Source organism: Dermacentor variabilis, chromosome 4 (genome assembly GCF_050947875.1).
Source record: "Dermacentor variabilis isolate Ectoservices chromosome 4, ASM5094787v1, whole genome shotgun sequence".
In the NCBI taxonomy this organism is placed as follows: domain Eukaryota; kingdom Metazoa; phylum Arthropoda; class Arachnida; order Ixodida; family Ixodidae; genus Dermacentor; species Dermacentor variabilis.
In genome coordinates, this window is record NC_134571.1 from 117608779 (window position 1) to 117623679 (window position 14901).

Consider the following 14901-nt stretch of genomic DNA (forward strand, 5'->3'; position numbering starts at 1 on the left):
CGGCCGTGCGCCGTTTTTCCTACGTTGTTTTTTTTATTGACGTGATATAAGATGTTGGCGCAAAAATGCAGCGTCGGCTACTGCTTGGGCCATGCATATGATACACGCAGCATACAGTAGCAGCACACAGCATATAACAAGATATGACAACGTTGCATTGTCACATGGAATTCAAAATAACAAGTCGAGGTTACAAAAACGCACTTAAAGCAATAACGCGAAACGCGGTGCTACACAACAAATAAACACTCAAGCAACGAGTCAAACTATGATAGTATCACATGTACACCTTGACAATAAAAAAAATAATTCTCAGAAAAATTTTTTCCGGGCCTTAATAACGGCCAATTATTCCGCTGTCTTCCAGAAATGCGTTTAATGCTATTAAAGCGCACATCTGCATAGCTCTTCTTGGTGATGCACCTAATATAATTTCATGAATTTAGAGGACCATGCTCTAAAGCCGGTAATGACGATTTAAGTCGGCGTCTTGGTGTGTCGTGGTGCGGGCATTCTAGAAGAACGTGATACGTGTCTTCGTGTGCAAAGCCACAATCACACTGACGAATTTCAGATCGGACAGTTCTGTGTAAAGAGTGTTTTCTGTGGGCTACGCATAACCGGTGATGCAATTTATAAGACTTCCTATGTTTCTATGCAACGCTAACGGAAAGTTGAATTCAATAAGCGGATCAATATAAAACAGGACGGAACCCTTGCAATATTGGTCGAACCACGTCGCTTTGCATATATTGAATACAGTTACATTTAAGATCTACGCTTGGTATGCTTTGCGCGCTGGATGGATATGGATGGATAAGGATGTATGTATGTATGTATGTATGTATGTATGTATGTATGTATGTATGTATGTATGTATGTATGTATGTATGTATGTATGTATGTATGTATGTATGTATGTATGTATGTATGTATGTATGTATGTATGTATGTATGTATGTATGTATGTATGTATGTATGTATGTATGTATGTATGTATGTATGTATGTATGTATGTATGTATGTATGTATGTATGTATGTTTTGAGCGTCCCGTTCGGAACGGGGTGGGGGTTTGCGCCACCAATCTCTTGCTATTATACTGCCTAATGCCGTACCTAGGATAAACAATAAAAAAAAAACAATATGAACTCGCACAACCAAATTTTCTGATCTCCTATTGCAAACTGTGCTTTTATACATCACCGTTTTTTGTCGTTTGCCTATATACTTTTCTCCCGCCAATCCTCCAATCGCCTCTTGCTAATTCCTATTTCAGACATGTTTACTTTTCCACTGCTCTCGCTGAACCCAAGGGCTGCAAGCAGGCTAGTGGTGCCTAAATCTACCGCTGCGTAGACGTCTTCACATTCTAATAAACATGCTCCATAGTTTCCCTAGCTTTACCGCAGCAAGCATGCTTCTTTCTTATATCTCGCTTTATAGATGCGTGTTCTAAGGCACCCCGATCTCGCTTCCAAAAGTAATGAGCTTCCCTTTCAGTTATCATAAATGGTTTCTTTCCGGACCTCGTTTTCTTCCTGTTAAGTAGTTACTCATGGCAGGTTTATTTTCCATTGCCGCCACCCATGACATTATTTCAGCCGGTCTGACTTCCCGCTTGACGTTGTTTGTGGCTGTGTTGCCCACCCTACAGGCCGCATACTTGCTGGTAAGCTTCCTAGTTCTTTTCCTCCATTGTGCATCAATATTTTTCCTGTACAGGTAGCTCAACACTCTCCCAGCCTTCTTCCCTATTCTTCAGTCGTTCTTCATACTCATTTTTACTGCGAGCTGTACTCACTTCAAAACTAGTCCAGACCATAGCACCCTGCACAGCTGCATTTGTTGCCTTTCCGTGAGCGCCCAATGCGAGGCGACCCACTGACCTTTGGTTCCCATCGAGTCCTGATTGTACCCCCGGATATAAAGCTAACAACCGCATTTCCAAAAGTAAGTCCTGGAGCCATTACACCTTTCCACGTACCTCGGAGGACCTCGTGCCTATAGACCGTTTTTTCGTAGGCGCCGCCATATTGTGAACGCAATGGCGCCGCCTATGAGCAGCGCCGTACTGGCTTGGGTGAAAGTGGTCTTTTGCATGGCAGGTATGCGCTCGGCGGTAGGTTCTGGCGTTTGTTTTCGCGGTCGTGCGGTCTGTTTAGTATACCGTGCGTCGTCTACGTGGTAAACGTTTCTGTGAGACGTGCTGAAGTGGTTTAAGGCGTCATGGCCGGAATTTCTGTTGGCGTTGAGGTGGACGGAACACGCAGCGCGATGTGTGCGTGCATATTTGAGCCTACAATCAGCCTCGCAGATCATTTGTGTATTTCTGAATGTTCCAATCACTAATGTGACCTTATTGCAGTATTATCCTCTATTTCTAAGCTGCGGTTTAGGAGCCATGAAACATACGCGACGATCGTAACAGCGTGGGTACCGTTCTACAACCGTGGGTACCGTGGGTACAAGCGTTCAAACTGTTTGGTGCAGGTTACATTGCGTGACTACTTGGTTCGATGGATGAGGTTTCCGCCCCTCAATAAAATATTTTTGGCAAGTAATAGCAGCATACCTTACAGTCTGAATTAAGCTTGTCCAGCAAAGGGACTGTTTACGAACTGCGCGAGCGTCCTAAACAGTGGTAGGTGCTGGATTACAGATATCTTTGCTCTATATACCGCATGGTACAAGCATACGGCTTGAGCGGTTATATAATTATAAATGTTGTGCGGCGTGACTATGCGAGGTCGTATTGCGGCGTTAGCCCGTTTTCTCTTGCTTTTTCGAGAAAGAGGCTGATAACCGAATTTTTTTTTCGGTTGTGTTCGTTCCGTTCTTTACGACGCACTCACACGTATTACGGAAATTTTGTCCTAAGAAATAGGCATCGTATTCTTTTAATGCGATACCTCTAATATATTATGGCTGTATACAGGCCAAAAAGGCAATGCCGAAGCGCACAGCTCACATATGTATCGTGCTGGTTCACCAACCGCAGTAATCTCTGTGTTGAGCAACGCCATCGGCCTCATGCAGGAAGGCTAGCGTAGACATATGGTAATTTGAAGCCTGCTAGACTTGAAATGCGCGACAACGATGCCGGTGCATCACAAATATTTGACAGCGCCTGCCGCTTAGATGTTTCGTGGTTGCCTTAGGTTGGCCGTGCACGAGCATGCGCTCTTATGCTTTATGTTTTACTCCCTACGCCAAGCGATGTGATAGTGAGCAGATTTACCATTTCATGCTGCTAATACAGAGACACCGGTTTTCTTTGTTTAATTTAAACCGATATAAGCAAAATAGTTCACAGCACATAAACACACCGTGACTGATAATGTCCGTACGCCGCGGCAGATAAAGAGCGTCACATTCTTGCTCCCCCAAGAGATATTTCCGCCTACTTTAGTTACCGATGCACCGAAAGGCTTCCCCGACGACCTTATATGAACGGACATGGCGTAAATTTTTACAAAGTACCATCTAAAACATCTCGAAATCGTTCCGCAGCACGCGACAACAATACTTCCAAGCAGCGCCGCGCCGGATCGCCCAAGCCAGAGAGGAGGAAAGGCTCTCCGCGCGCCCCGTCCTCCTCGCCCGATGAAAAGGTCTACAGTATCCCCATATCGCACTCTGTGCTTCATTATGGCTGCCTTTGTCTTCTCCTTCGGGATTGTTGATTTTTCCTGTGTTTCCATATATCTGTTGCCTTCGTTCGTCCATATACCAAGGTACTTATATTCTGTTACCCGAGGTATTTTCTGGCCCTGTAGCGTCACTGTCTGTTCAATGTTTTCATTGAATACCATAACACCTTATTTTCTAACACTAAATTTCAAACCTAAATTGTTGCCTTCCTGTCCACAGATATTATTAGCCAGACATTGCAAATCATTTGCTTGTTAGCTAGCTACAGAATGTCGTCCGCGTAAAATATACCTGAAAGCTGCTGCTCTACTACTGTATCCGCCTGTTTGTATGAGAGATTAGAGCCGATATTACTTCCTTCTAGCGCCCTTTCCATCCTCACCATGTTCATCATAAACAGCAGTGGGGATAAAGGGCACCCCTGCCTCAGTCCCTTGTTGATATAAACTTTCTCCTCGCTCCTCATCCCTTCCCATTTACGCAAACGGATATTTTCCAGGTAAATCTCTTTCAAAAGCTGTAGACAATCGTCATCTAAGCCTTTCCCTTCCATAATATCCCACAAAATATTGCGGTCTACGTTGTCATAGGCTCCTGTAATGTCTGAAAAGGCCACATAAAACGGTGTGCTTTCTACTTTTGATACTTTTGATATTTCAATACACTGAGTAAGAACAAATGAGTTGTCATCTAAACGCCTACCTATTCTGAAGCCATTCGGAAGTTCTCCAAAATCCCATTATTCTCGGTCCATGCTTGCAGCATTAATTTGATTCCCTGCATTGCTAGCCTGCATATTACCGATGTAATGGTCAACGGTCTATACGAGTGAATTCTATCTTTCTCGACCTTACCTTTATAAATTATATTAAACTACTTTGTTGCCAACTGTCTGGTATATTCGTCTATCTTTTAAAGTTTTTTCCACTGCTTTCACCGGAGATTCCTTACCTTTAGGTACTAGTTCATTAATCAGCCTAACGGGAACCTCGTCTAGCCCTGTGGTTGTGCGCTTAGGAATTTTCTCTTCGGCTTTCTTCCACATGAAATTTGTCAGCACCAGCTGCTTTCCCGCCTGGGTCTCTTTCATGCTCTTTGTTTTTCTTCAAATGCAACCTCGTCATTGCAATGGAAAGACTCGGTTGTTAATTTTCGGATATAATTTATTGCCGCTTCTCCTTCCAGTCTGCTTCCATCTGCGTCTAGGATATGATGTATTGTTGTTGATTTCCTGTCTAATAATTTTATATGGTTCAAAAATATTCTTGGGGCGGTCTGCTTTTTCTCACGTATTTCTGACAACCAACGTTCAATTTCACCTCTTAATTTTCCTTGCACCAGCATTTGAACCAAGACTTTTTCGCCCGATATATTTCCCATTTACTGGTGACTTAAGCCTGCGGCAACTGCGCCTTCTTTGCCTGCCTGTGTTCGCGGGATGCTTTCTGTCGTTCGGCGATCGCTTCTTGTATCTCCCTGTTCCGCCAGCTTTTTGGTTTCTTTTTTCCTTTCCAACAAACATGTTGTTTCTCTTTCCGTATTTCTGTCGTTATTACACTTAAAAGCGCACTATATTCCCACTCTTTATTTATCCATTTGACAAGTTTTTCCTCGACTGTAGTGAGTATATTTGTTATTTGTTCAGCGTTCAAATTAGGACTCCCCATTTAGCACTCCGTGCTCTCTTTCCCAAATACATATCCCATTTTCAAAATGATGCGTTTATGGTCCCTTCCTATACTGCTAAACGCTTCCTCATCGATGACAATTTCTCGCAACTTATCATGAATTCCTTCTGTCATCAGACAATATCAATGGTTGATTGCCGGTTTCCCACTTTCCACGTGATCTGCCCTTCACACTTAGGCCCTGTATTCACGATAACGAGGTGAAGTTGCTCACAACGGTCTAGGAGTGACTTCTCGTTGTTGTCGATATAGCCATCTAAATCCTGTATGTGGGAATTCATGTCACCTAATAGGATGATCTCAGCACCACTACCTAAACCCCTAATATCAGCGCTTATGCATTCCACTTACTCTTTATTCTTCTTTGAGCAATTACTTCCAGTTCACAAATACGTAACAACCAGCCAAATTTTTTCCCACTCATTGTACCTGATATAATTAAACATGATCTTGACATTTTGAATTTACTCTTTTTCATTTGGCTCCCTGATGGATGAGCATTCCGACTCCCCCTCCATTTCTTTCCGACTTCGTTCTGTTGCACCCTTCCCAAACATAATTCTCAATCTCCAGCGGCGTTTCCGAGTCTCTAAGGTGTGTTTCTGTAACCAAATACATCTCTATTTGCTGTTTATTTAACTGGTCCTCAATCTCTGCCCACTTTTCCTTTCTTCTGCCGCCCTCTCTGTTTATGTAGCGTATTGCATGGCGAGCTCTCTTTCTTGTTTTACATCTTTTTCTGTTATCGGCGGCGATGCTCTCTTTAGGTTCCCCTATGGGACCTTCTTCATTACTACCTGGGTCTAGTAAAAATGGGTCTTACTAGAGTCTTATAGGCCTTTAGTTTTACTTGCGGGGGTGCAGCTGACAATTTTCGTCGAACGAATCCGAAGTGTCAGTATGCTTTTGAACATACATTATCTATGTGGGATTCCCAACTCAACTCTTCAGTAAATGTTACCCCCAAGTATTTTACTTCATTATTGCGCGTTACAGCAAATCCTGATAAAAGATGGTTCCTTGTTATGGTGACAGACGACGTTTTGCTTACATTAATTTTCATATCCCAAAATTTACAAGAGGAATCAATGTTAGTCAGCGTTAAGTGCAATTTATTTTGGCCATCTTGCGATCGACCCGCAGTGTACACCGCGCAGTCGTCTGCGAATAATCTCAGTACAACATTTGGAGTGACACAGGAAAAAATGTCATTTATATCGATAAAAACTGTGTAGTTGCTAATACTCATCCCTGTGGAACACCAGAGCAAACGTCTAGGTTATTGGATTTCGCATCCTTTATTTCGACGTATTGAGTATGGCCTGAGAGGTAAGCTGCAATCCAGGAAACTATGTTTGAATTACTACCAATAATATTACGCTTCTCAATAATTTACAACGTGGGACAGAATCAAAGGCCCCTGCAAACAACTGGGACCACTTTTGCGCAAAGCCAGTCGGCGGGTACGGATGCTGTTTCTATGGATAAGGAGAACATTTTTTTGAAGAAGAGGAGACAGTTGTTGCGCGTATCGCTTTAAGAAAGCATTAGGTAAACCGTCGGGCTCAGCAATTTCTTTTCATTAAGCTGTAGAGGTAAGTTAAGAATGCCGCATTCTGCTATGACAAGGTCGGGCATGCGGAAATGGTATTCCGGTTGATTGAATTCTCAGGCAGGAGCACGGGTGAACACAGATATGAAATAGTGATTAAAGGCGTTCGCGATACAGGCAGTTTGCGTAATCTATAACGGCTCCTTCTATTTCCATTTAGTCGATCGAAGCCACCGGTTTTGCCAGGTAATGCCAGAACTTTCTTGGCTCGTGTGTCGTAAAATTGGTCGGCGTATTTGTGAAGAAAAAGCTTCTTGCTGAAGAAATTTCTGCTCTGACTATTCGTTGTAACCTTCTTTTGAGGTGGATATTGCTGCGTGTAATCCAAGGTGTCTTCCTCTTTACTCGCATTTTTATTTATGGGATCAATTTTTCTTCACACTACGCTATACTATTCGTTTCAGCTTCAACCATAGGTCATTCGCGTATTCAAATTCCGACTCTAAAAGACTATCCAGCGTTATTTCAATTTAATCAATAACACTGACATCATCGGCTCTGCTGCAATATTTGACAGACATACGAGATTTACTCGTGATTTGTTTGGGACTGAAACTGAAGTTATCAAAAGTAAGTAAAAGCATTTTATGGTCTGACATTCCATTTTTGATACTGATATCAGTGTTTAGTGTCTTGGAAACGAAAGCGAGATCAAGAATGGAGCTTGCTTGCCCTTGTATACGCTTTGGCTCCCTAACAAGCTGGGTTAAAGAAAAGCTAAACATAAGATTGAGAAGCATTTCACAACTACTGTGCTCGTTTCTACAAATTCTCAGAGTTCCCCTATCAATCCCCGTTAAGTTGAAGTATTCGACTAAGATACGCTTAGTACGCTCGTTTCGTGGGACAAAATACATGGGCGTTCGAGTTGCTCTATTGCTCAACGCGTAAAAGTGCGTTTCGTTAAAAAGTCGACAACAGTGAATTCTCACTGCGAGCTTGAAGGCGCAAATCTCAAAACTGGTGTCATTCCAGAAATGTATTCCAAATGGGTACGCCTTGCTACAATCCGCAAATTGCAACTATATGCCGGTAAGTTGTTAATACGCTAACTCGTGATTTTTTAATTAGCTGAATATGTGTTTCGCTTTCAGCAGCAACTATGTCCGCCTCTCTGAGTAATCCAGCTCAAGGACTACAACGATGTCAACTGCGACAGGCGTTTAAAGAAAAATCCGGAAAACCTAAATATGATCATCCCGTATACATATTTGTCACAGTGCTACTTGTTGAGTAACTTTAGTGAACGTGTCTTGTTTCGAAAGTATACCATCCATATTGCCAACACCACTTTTGGGAGCGTAAGCATCAATAAAGGGTATTGTACATCCGATTTGCAAAACTCATTTTTCGGAAGGACTTAGAGATAGCTTTGTATTCATTTATGGGTGCGAATTTTGTCCATTTTCATTATGTTTCAAGGCAATGGGTGACTTTTCATGCTCGGACTGCGGAAAAAAGCAGGAGAGAGCTGTTTCTGAAGTTCTCCGAACTGGAAGCAGTGATTCGCGAACCTCTGTAGTTGAAAGGCAGCTACAAGTCGCGCGCAGAACTGGTTGGTTGAAGTGATGGTTGAACATCACTTGTACAGCATCGCGGCATCAACTCTGTCAACAATTGAACTCCTTTTTTTTTTTTGTCTTGAAGTGTCTTGAAGTGTCTTTTGTCTTGAAGTGTTTTGCCTTTAACTCAATTCTGGCACTTACTTATCATCTACACCGCCGAAGACTGGCCGATCGTGGTGATAATGCATGCGGATCGAAATAAGCAATATAATTGAAATATAATCATTGCTATAATTGGAATTATCGTATAATTGGAATAGAGTCATATTGCTTAAAGAAACTGTGATAAAGGTAGAGGCGTTGCGACTTAGCGCACGCAGTGTCAAGATGTCGGGAACGCTCTCTGTCCTCGTGTCGGTGTAGGATATCTGTCTTGCCTGACAATGGATGACGCGAACATGGATGCACAACCTACGTATGCAAGTGAGCCCTCGCGGGCCGTCTGTGGCGGATACTGACCACCTGCTGTTTCTGCGTTCAAAGCCTTAAAGACCACGAGAGAAAGAGTGCTCAGACTTGTGCGGATATACGGACAGACCAACCCACAGAATGTACGACCCGTTGATTGGAACAGTGGTCCGAATTCGGGTGGTTGACTCCGGTTTTTACCCATAACTCCTTCTGGGAAAATTTATGGTAAATAAATTGAATTGAAATGATTTATTTATCATAATCCCCACAGGCCACTTACACTGCTCCTTCTCGATGAACGACGGCACGCATTTTTTCAACTGAAATATATAGTATAAAAACCGTGCAATTAAAAACGAAAAGGTCAGGCGCCAGTCACGTTCAGTTGCCCATGCAGCGCTTGCCTCATCAAGCGCTTTCTTCAGAACACGGCCGGCAAAAAAAAAAAAAAGGGGGGGGGGGGGAGGGAGCTGGTCGCGACGCGCCTGCTAGAGTAATTTTACTTTCGTCGACGACATAGGCCCAAATTTATTCCCGAGCAATGTAGCGCAGATTTACTAGTTCCGAGTGTCCTTGTCTTCAGGAAATAAACATTTCCTCATCTCGTTCTTCGTCATTACATTCCACACAGACCGCTACGTTAACACTTGCACGGCATCGCACGTTCATTCCTATACACCATTCGATATCGTATCTGGATAACGCGGTATAATACGGACAACGGGAAGCCATTTTGAAAAGAAACACGGCGAAAGAAACTATATCGCCCCCCAGCCACGGCGTTCATGAACTGCCGGCCAGCAAATGATGATGTCCGAATTTTTCGCCCTCTCGTTCAAAAGTAACATCTAAATGAATTTCTGGGCTTTTCTGAGGCGCATCGTATTGGGGAGAGGGGGCGAATCCGGATTATTCTGACTATTTCTCGTTTTTCTGCGTCCGCCCAATTCACGGTACCTGGGAGTTCTTCCATTTCGCCCGCATCACAATGCGGCCAGCGCAGCCACGGTTCGACCCCTCGACCTCGTGCTGCAAAGCTACCGCGACGGGTAAAAAGTAATCTATTGCGGTGAATGTTTAACTGCCCAGTTTTCTCTTTCTCTCTATCGTGTTAGTTCAGACGCTTTGCGCAGCACTGATCGACAGAGGCAGGCTCGTCGAATGCACATGATTTGCTACAATTCAATAAGTGTTTAGAAGCTACAAAAAGAAGCCGTTGGTGTGCATAAAACGCGCCTCTGTGAGCATGGAAGTTTCACTGATGTGGCTGTCCTGGCGCAATCGAAGCCCTGAAACACGTGAAAAAGACGAGCACAGGACACACGCTGGTTTTACCCGTTTCTCTCGAAAAACGTTCGCAGGCAATGCTCTGCACAGAGGCTCTGCCAACGGCGCAGCCAACAATAACGCCCAAGATGTTGGAGATATCCATCACTTCAAAAGAGACCCGAATTATATGGCTATTGAGGTTAGAGAACAGAGATAGAGAGCGCTCTTGATTTAAATTGGAGAGGTTAATATACACCTGGCGGAAGGCCCACAGCATGTTATATATTCCCCGTGATAGCGATGATAACTGAAATGACACGAAAGACTCAGCGAACATGCACGACAATTAGCACACGTGTGATGCACGCATAAATGTAGAAACTGCTTTCGTAGCGCACAACGCTGGGGGCCTATGCGGCTCTCACTTTGCCGTTTTGAAAAATGCCTGTCATGCTTGCAGCGCCAGGCCAGAACGGCCCAGCTGTCAAATTTCCGAGTGTGCGGCTTCTTTTCTTATTTTTTTTCAACTTGTCACGAAGGTGAATGTTTGTTTCATTGCTTGCATTCACGAAAATCTTCAAGTATTTCAACTTCTTCTCACATGCAGCAGGCTTTGGTGTAGATCATTTGGGACGCCTCACCTACAATGCGATTGTATAATGAGTCAGTCTTCGCCTCGCACTGGCACTTGCGGACCTAGGCCCACTTGTCACGCGGCCAGCCGTCATAGGTCAGCTCCCCATAGGAAAACTTCTCAGAAAGGTGAACTTGTCGTGGGGGATGACATACGATAACTTCTCGTGGCACCGGACTTTTCGTCACACGGAAAACCGAGTCCGGAGCTTAGTTGCTATGTGACAGGCAATTTGTTTTGCTTGCCGCACATCACGTTTATAGCAAGAAAACTGATATTGAAGGCCTCGTTGAAGGGTCCCTCACCAGGTGTGGCCATATTGAGCCCACAATCTCAGTGGATACAATGCGCGCTAATGACCGTGTCTGTTCCCTTCGCGCCGCGTAAGGAGCTTAAATTTCTAGCGAAACGCCGTTTGTCCTTCTTCTCGCGGGTGCTGTGCGCCTACATATATGGAAGTGCTATGACGTCACTCACAGTCACATGTGTACTCGAGTTTAATTAAGGTAACATCAGTTATTTGTTTAATCTGTTGCTTCAAGAGACGAATTAAAGTTTACATAAATAATAAAACATACAAACCGAAGGTCTGCGTGTTTTTGTTTTACATTGTTCCGCAGCAAGAGAGATGTACTTCCGTTTTGTCAGCTTGTTTCCTTGTCATTTTCTCCCGTGTTCCAGCGCCGTCCTTTTTCATCTTCTCGCGTCTGCCTCTGTGCTCGTGACTGTGGCGCTGACTTATACCGCATAAAATAAATATGGAAGCTGCTGCTCTACTACTGTGCCCGCGTGTCTGTATGAGCGATTAAATCCGACTTACTTATATACCAACTGATAATCCGACTTACTTATATACCGACTGATAATCCGACTTACTTATATACCGACTTATAATCCGACTTACTTATATACCGCTAATAAGGTGTCGCAGAGCGCGTAAGTCTTCCGCTGAGCGAAACGAGACAAAGAAAATAGCTCACGCGCGAGACCGTCACTGATGCACAAAAAAAAGAAAAGGAAGGTGGGGCCCGTGACTTATTCGTCACGCTCTCCTCGGGCTGCTGTGTGGTAGATTGCAGGGAACGAATTTCGCATGCGAGGGCTAGAGGGGGTCACGTGGACAGAGTGTCTGTGTTGGCTGTGACGCTCGAATGCGGAGATTATGGGTTCGCGGCACTTAAAATATTTCTGTCTCTACTATGAATTAACCAACGTGCAAAATTATTGCACTGGAACACTCCTTAGAGTGCATATAACAATTTCCAGCATATAACCAAAATTTCTTTGCGGGCTGCTGAAGCGCGTTTCAAAGAGCCGTCAAACTTGCGAAAAATTATATATTTTTTAATAATAGCCGCACATTTTCTTCAGATGGGAAGAGACATTGCAAGGTGGCATGAAACAATTGCAATCAGGGCTTTGATGAACTTGTATGCTTTTTTAAACCGAAGCTTTCTTGGCCTCTTCCTTCGACTTTCCCACTGCTCCAGCTGCTGTGGCTGATGCCGTCGCACACACCGCCTCGGGCAGTGGTTCAGAGCATCTGCGCTCAAGAGCGACAGGTTAGCGAGTCAGGAGGAAAGGCGACGGGAGAAACTCGTTTTCTCTCCACCGCGTCGAATGTGCACAATGGCCTCTGGACCTCCCTGGCCGTAGGCACCTTAGCTGCTTGACAGCAGTAATTATCTGTGACTCCCCTCAGGAGCCTTGCAGAAACTGCAGCGCTTCCCTTTCTGCTAACGTACGTGCGAGGCCAGAGGGGACGCACATAGAACTGTAGAGTGGAGAAGAAGGAGAGAGAGGATAAGGGGAACTTCCCAAATAATAGAGGGGGGAGGAGACCTGAGAAGGCAAGCAGCGATTATAGGTGGCGCGACCGTAAGCCAAAATGGCTCGAGACTTGGAGAAATGGAGGGGGCGTTATAAGTCGATCTCGCTAGCGTCTGCATCTGGAGCAGCAAAGCACGTCAGGCCCTCTAGTTTCGCTGCGAACCATACTTTCTCTCTTGCCAAACAGACGGAAAGGTGTGTAAATGAAGGCGAAGCTACGTTCGACGCCGGTCACATCATATGCTGCGGCATAAAGTTCCATTAGAGTCGACTTTTTGCAAAGAGGAGCGCAGACGCGTTGCGGTAAAAGGAGACGTGGAAAGGAAAGACACTCACTTGCTACTAAATATATTTTCTAACCATCAGGAACCTCATTGCTCGAGCATGTGCTGTCAAAAAGAATTGGCAATAAAATTACATTCTTTATATATACATACAGAAAATTCGCCTAACAACGGGGCATGCATTACTGCATCAATTATGACAACTGTAGTGTAGGTGATAGCAACAACGGCACGTGCAAGTCGCCTGACAAAAGTCATTAAAAAAAACCTTCGGGGGGAAGTGGACTGAGGAGGGGGCGTGGAAACTTCAGACAAGGGTGAGGAACGTATATTCCTCTAAGCACGCTCTGCGTCAGATAACGAAGGGCCATCGTCCACTTTCACAGCGTCGTTGTTGTCATCACTTTCGATGAAGATTGGCAAGGCGAGACGGTGGCAACAGTGCCGCTATCCGAGAATTCCGCGGATATAACAATGTGTACAGTACTTCTTCATAACATCAACACGACACGCTGCAGCAAAGACCACTAGACACCACGACGATGCTACAACCGCAAACACACTGGCGGAATGAAGAAAAAAAATTCATGCAGGAACTTAACAGGCAGTCGTCTGAGTATGCGTAAGCGTTGTGCCACTTGATCATCTCCACACAGCCCGGTGTCATTATCAATGTTATGAAACTTCATCAGGCCATTGCAAACAAACGACTGTGCTGCGATGACACGAACTGGTGCGGACGGTAGCGCAAGGTGCATTGATGACGCAATCAAAGTACTGCATGTGGCGGTGCGTGGTGCGCTGATGATTTTCTGTTCATTATAAGCCGTTATCGCTCATTAGCGCATTATCCATCCGCATCGAGCCAGCATGAACCGTGATCAAACGTACACCAGTGGTGCCTGCGTATATGGCATCACCGCGCGGGCCCTATGTTGGGAACGATCTGCGATGCAGACAGAGAGTGCTGACTACTAATAGCTCCCTGCGCTTGATTTTCGCCAATGCGCGCTAAAGAGAAACGTGCGGGTCCACGTATTGAAAGCGATTTGCGAAAGGCGCAGGTAGTGGCTTGAGCCGAGAGCTTCGCGAGCGCTGTGTTCTCGCCGCCTTGTTGACGTTGAGGCGACAGGCGGCTTGAAGAAGCAATCGCTCGCTGCTGTGGGCTTTATCTTGAAAGCGGTCGTTATTTGATGGAAGGGAAGGGCATTTTTCTGATTGGGCAAGCATAGAAATGCCTACGCATTTAAAACATAAATGTTTTCCCACGCCGTTGCTACTTGCATCGAATTAGATTGGGTTCGACGGCGACAGCGAATTCGCAGCCTTACCGGCAGCTTCTTCGTGTTACAGGAAGCCAGTCTCGAAGGTCGTGCATTCTTGCGCTGCAATGGGCAACAGCTCTATGAGCAAAAAATGAATCATAGTGGCCATGTTTTAACGTCACTATCGCTGGCGGCTGTCATCGGGGTGTCGCATCTCGAGAATCGAACGTCTGTGCAAATGAAATTTTGCCGATTTTGTGTCTGTGCGTGGAGAACAAGAAAGAAAGTAGTATGCACTAACCATTCGGTAGCCACTGAGCGACTACGGCTTAAGCGGTCAGCCAACACACGGGGTTCAATGGGTCTGGGTGGGGAATCTGCGAGACTACGTTTAAACTGCAATTACATATAAAGCAGGTACATACCGTATTTACTCGTATAATGATGACACATTTTTTGTCAAAAAAAAAAATCTACGCAAATTCAGGGGCGCGATCATTACGCGGGTTAAATTTCCCGCAAACGCGGGATGAAAAACAAACAGACGGCTGCCGCTGTACAAACAAACAGATGGCTGCCGCGGTAAGCGTGGGATACCAAAACAAGAATTGTATAGCCAGCGGGGCAAGCCGAAGGCACCGAACGAGATTTTTTTTTTCATCTCGTGAGTACATTAGCTGCTTTGAAACA

The 14901-nt window shown here is 44.7% G+C and overlaps 1 protein-coding gene across 2 annotated transcripts in view; it reads right to left on the reverse strand.

Moving 5' to 3' along the window:
* Positions 1-14901, reverse strand: part of LOC142577907 (uncharacterized) — a 108212-nt gene that overhangs the window by 64677 nt on the left and 28634 nt on the right. The window lies entirely within an intron of this gene.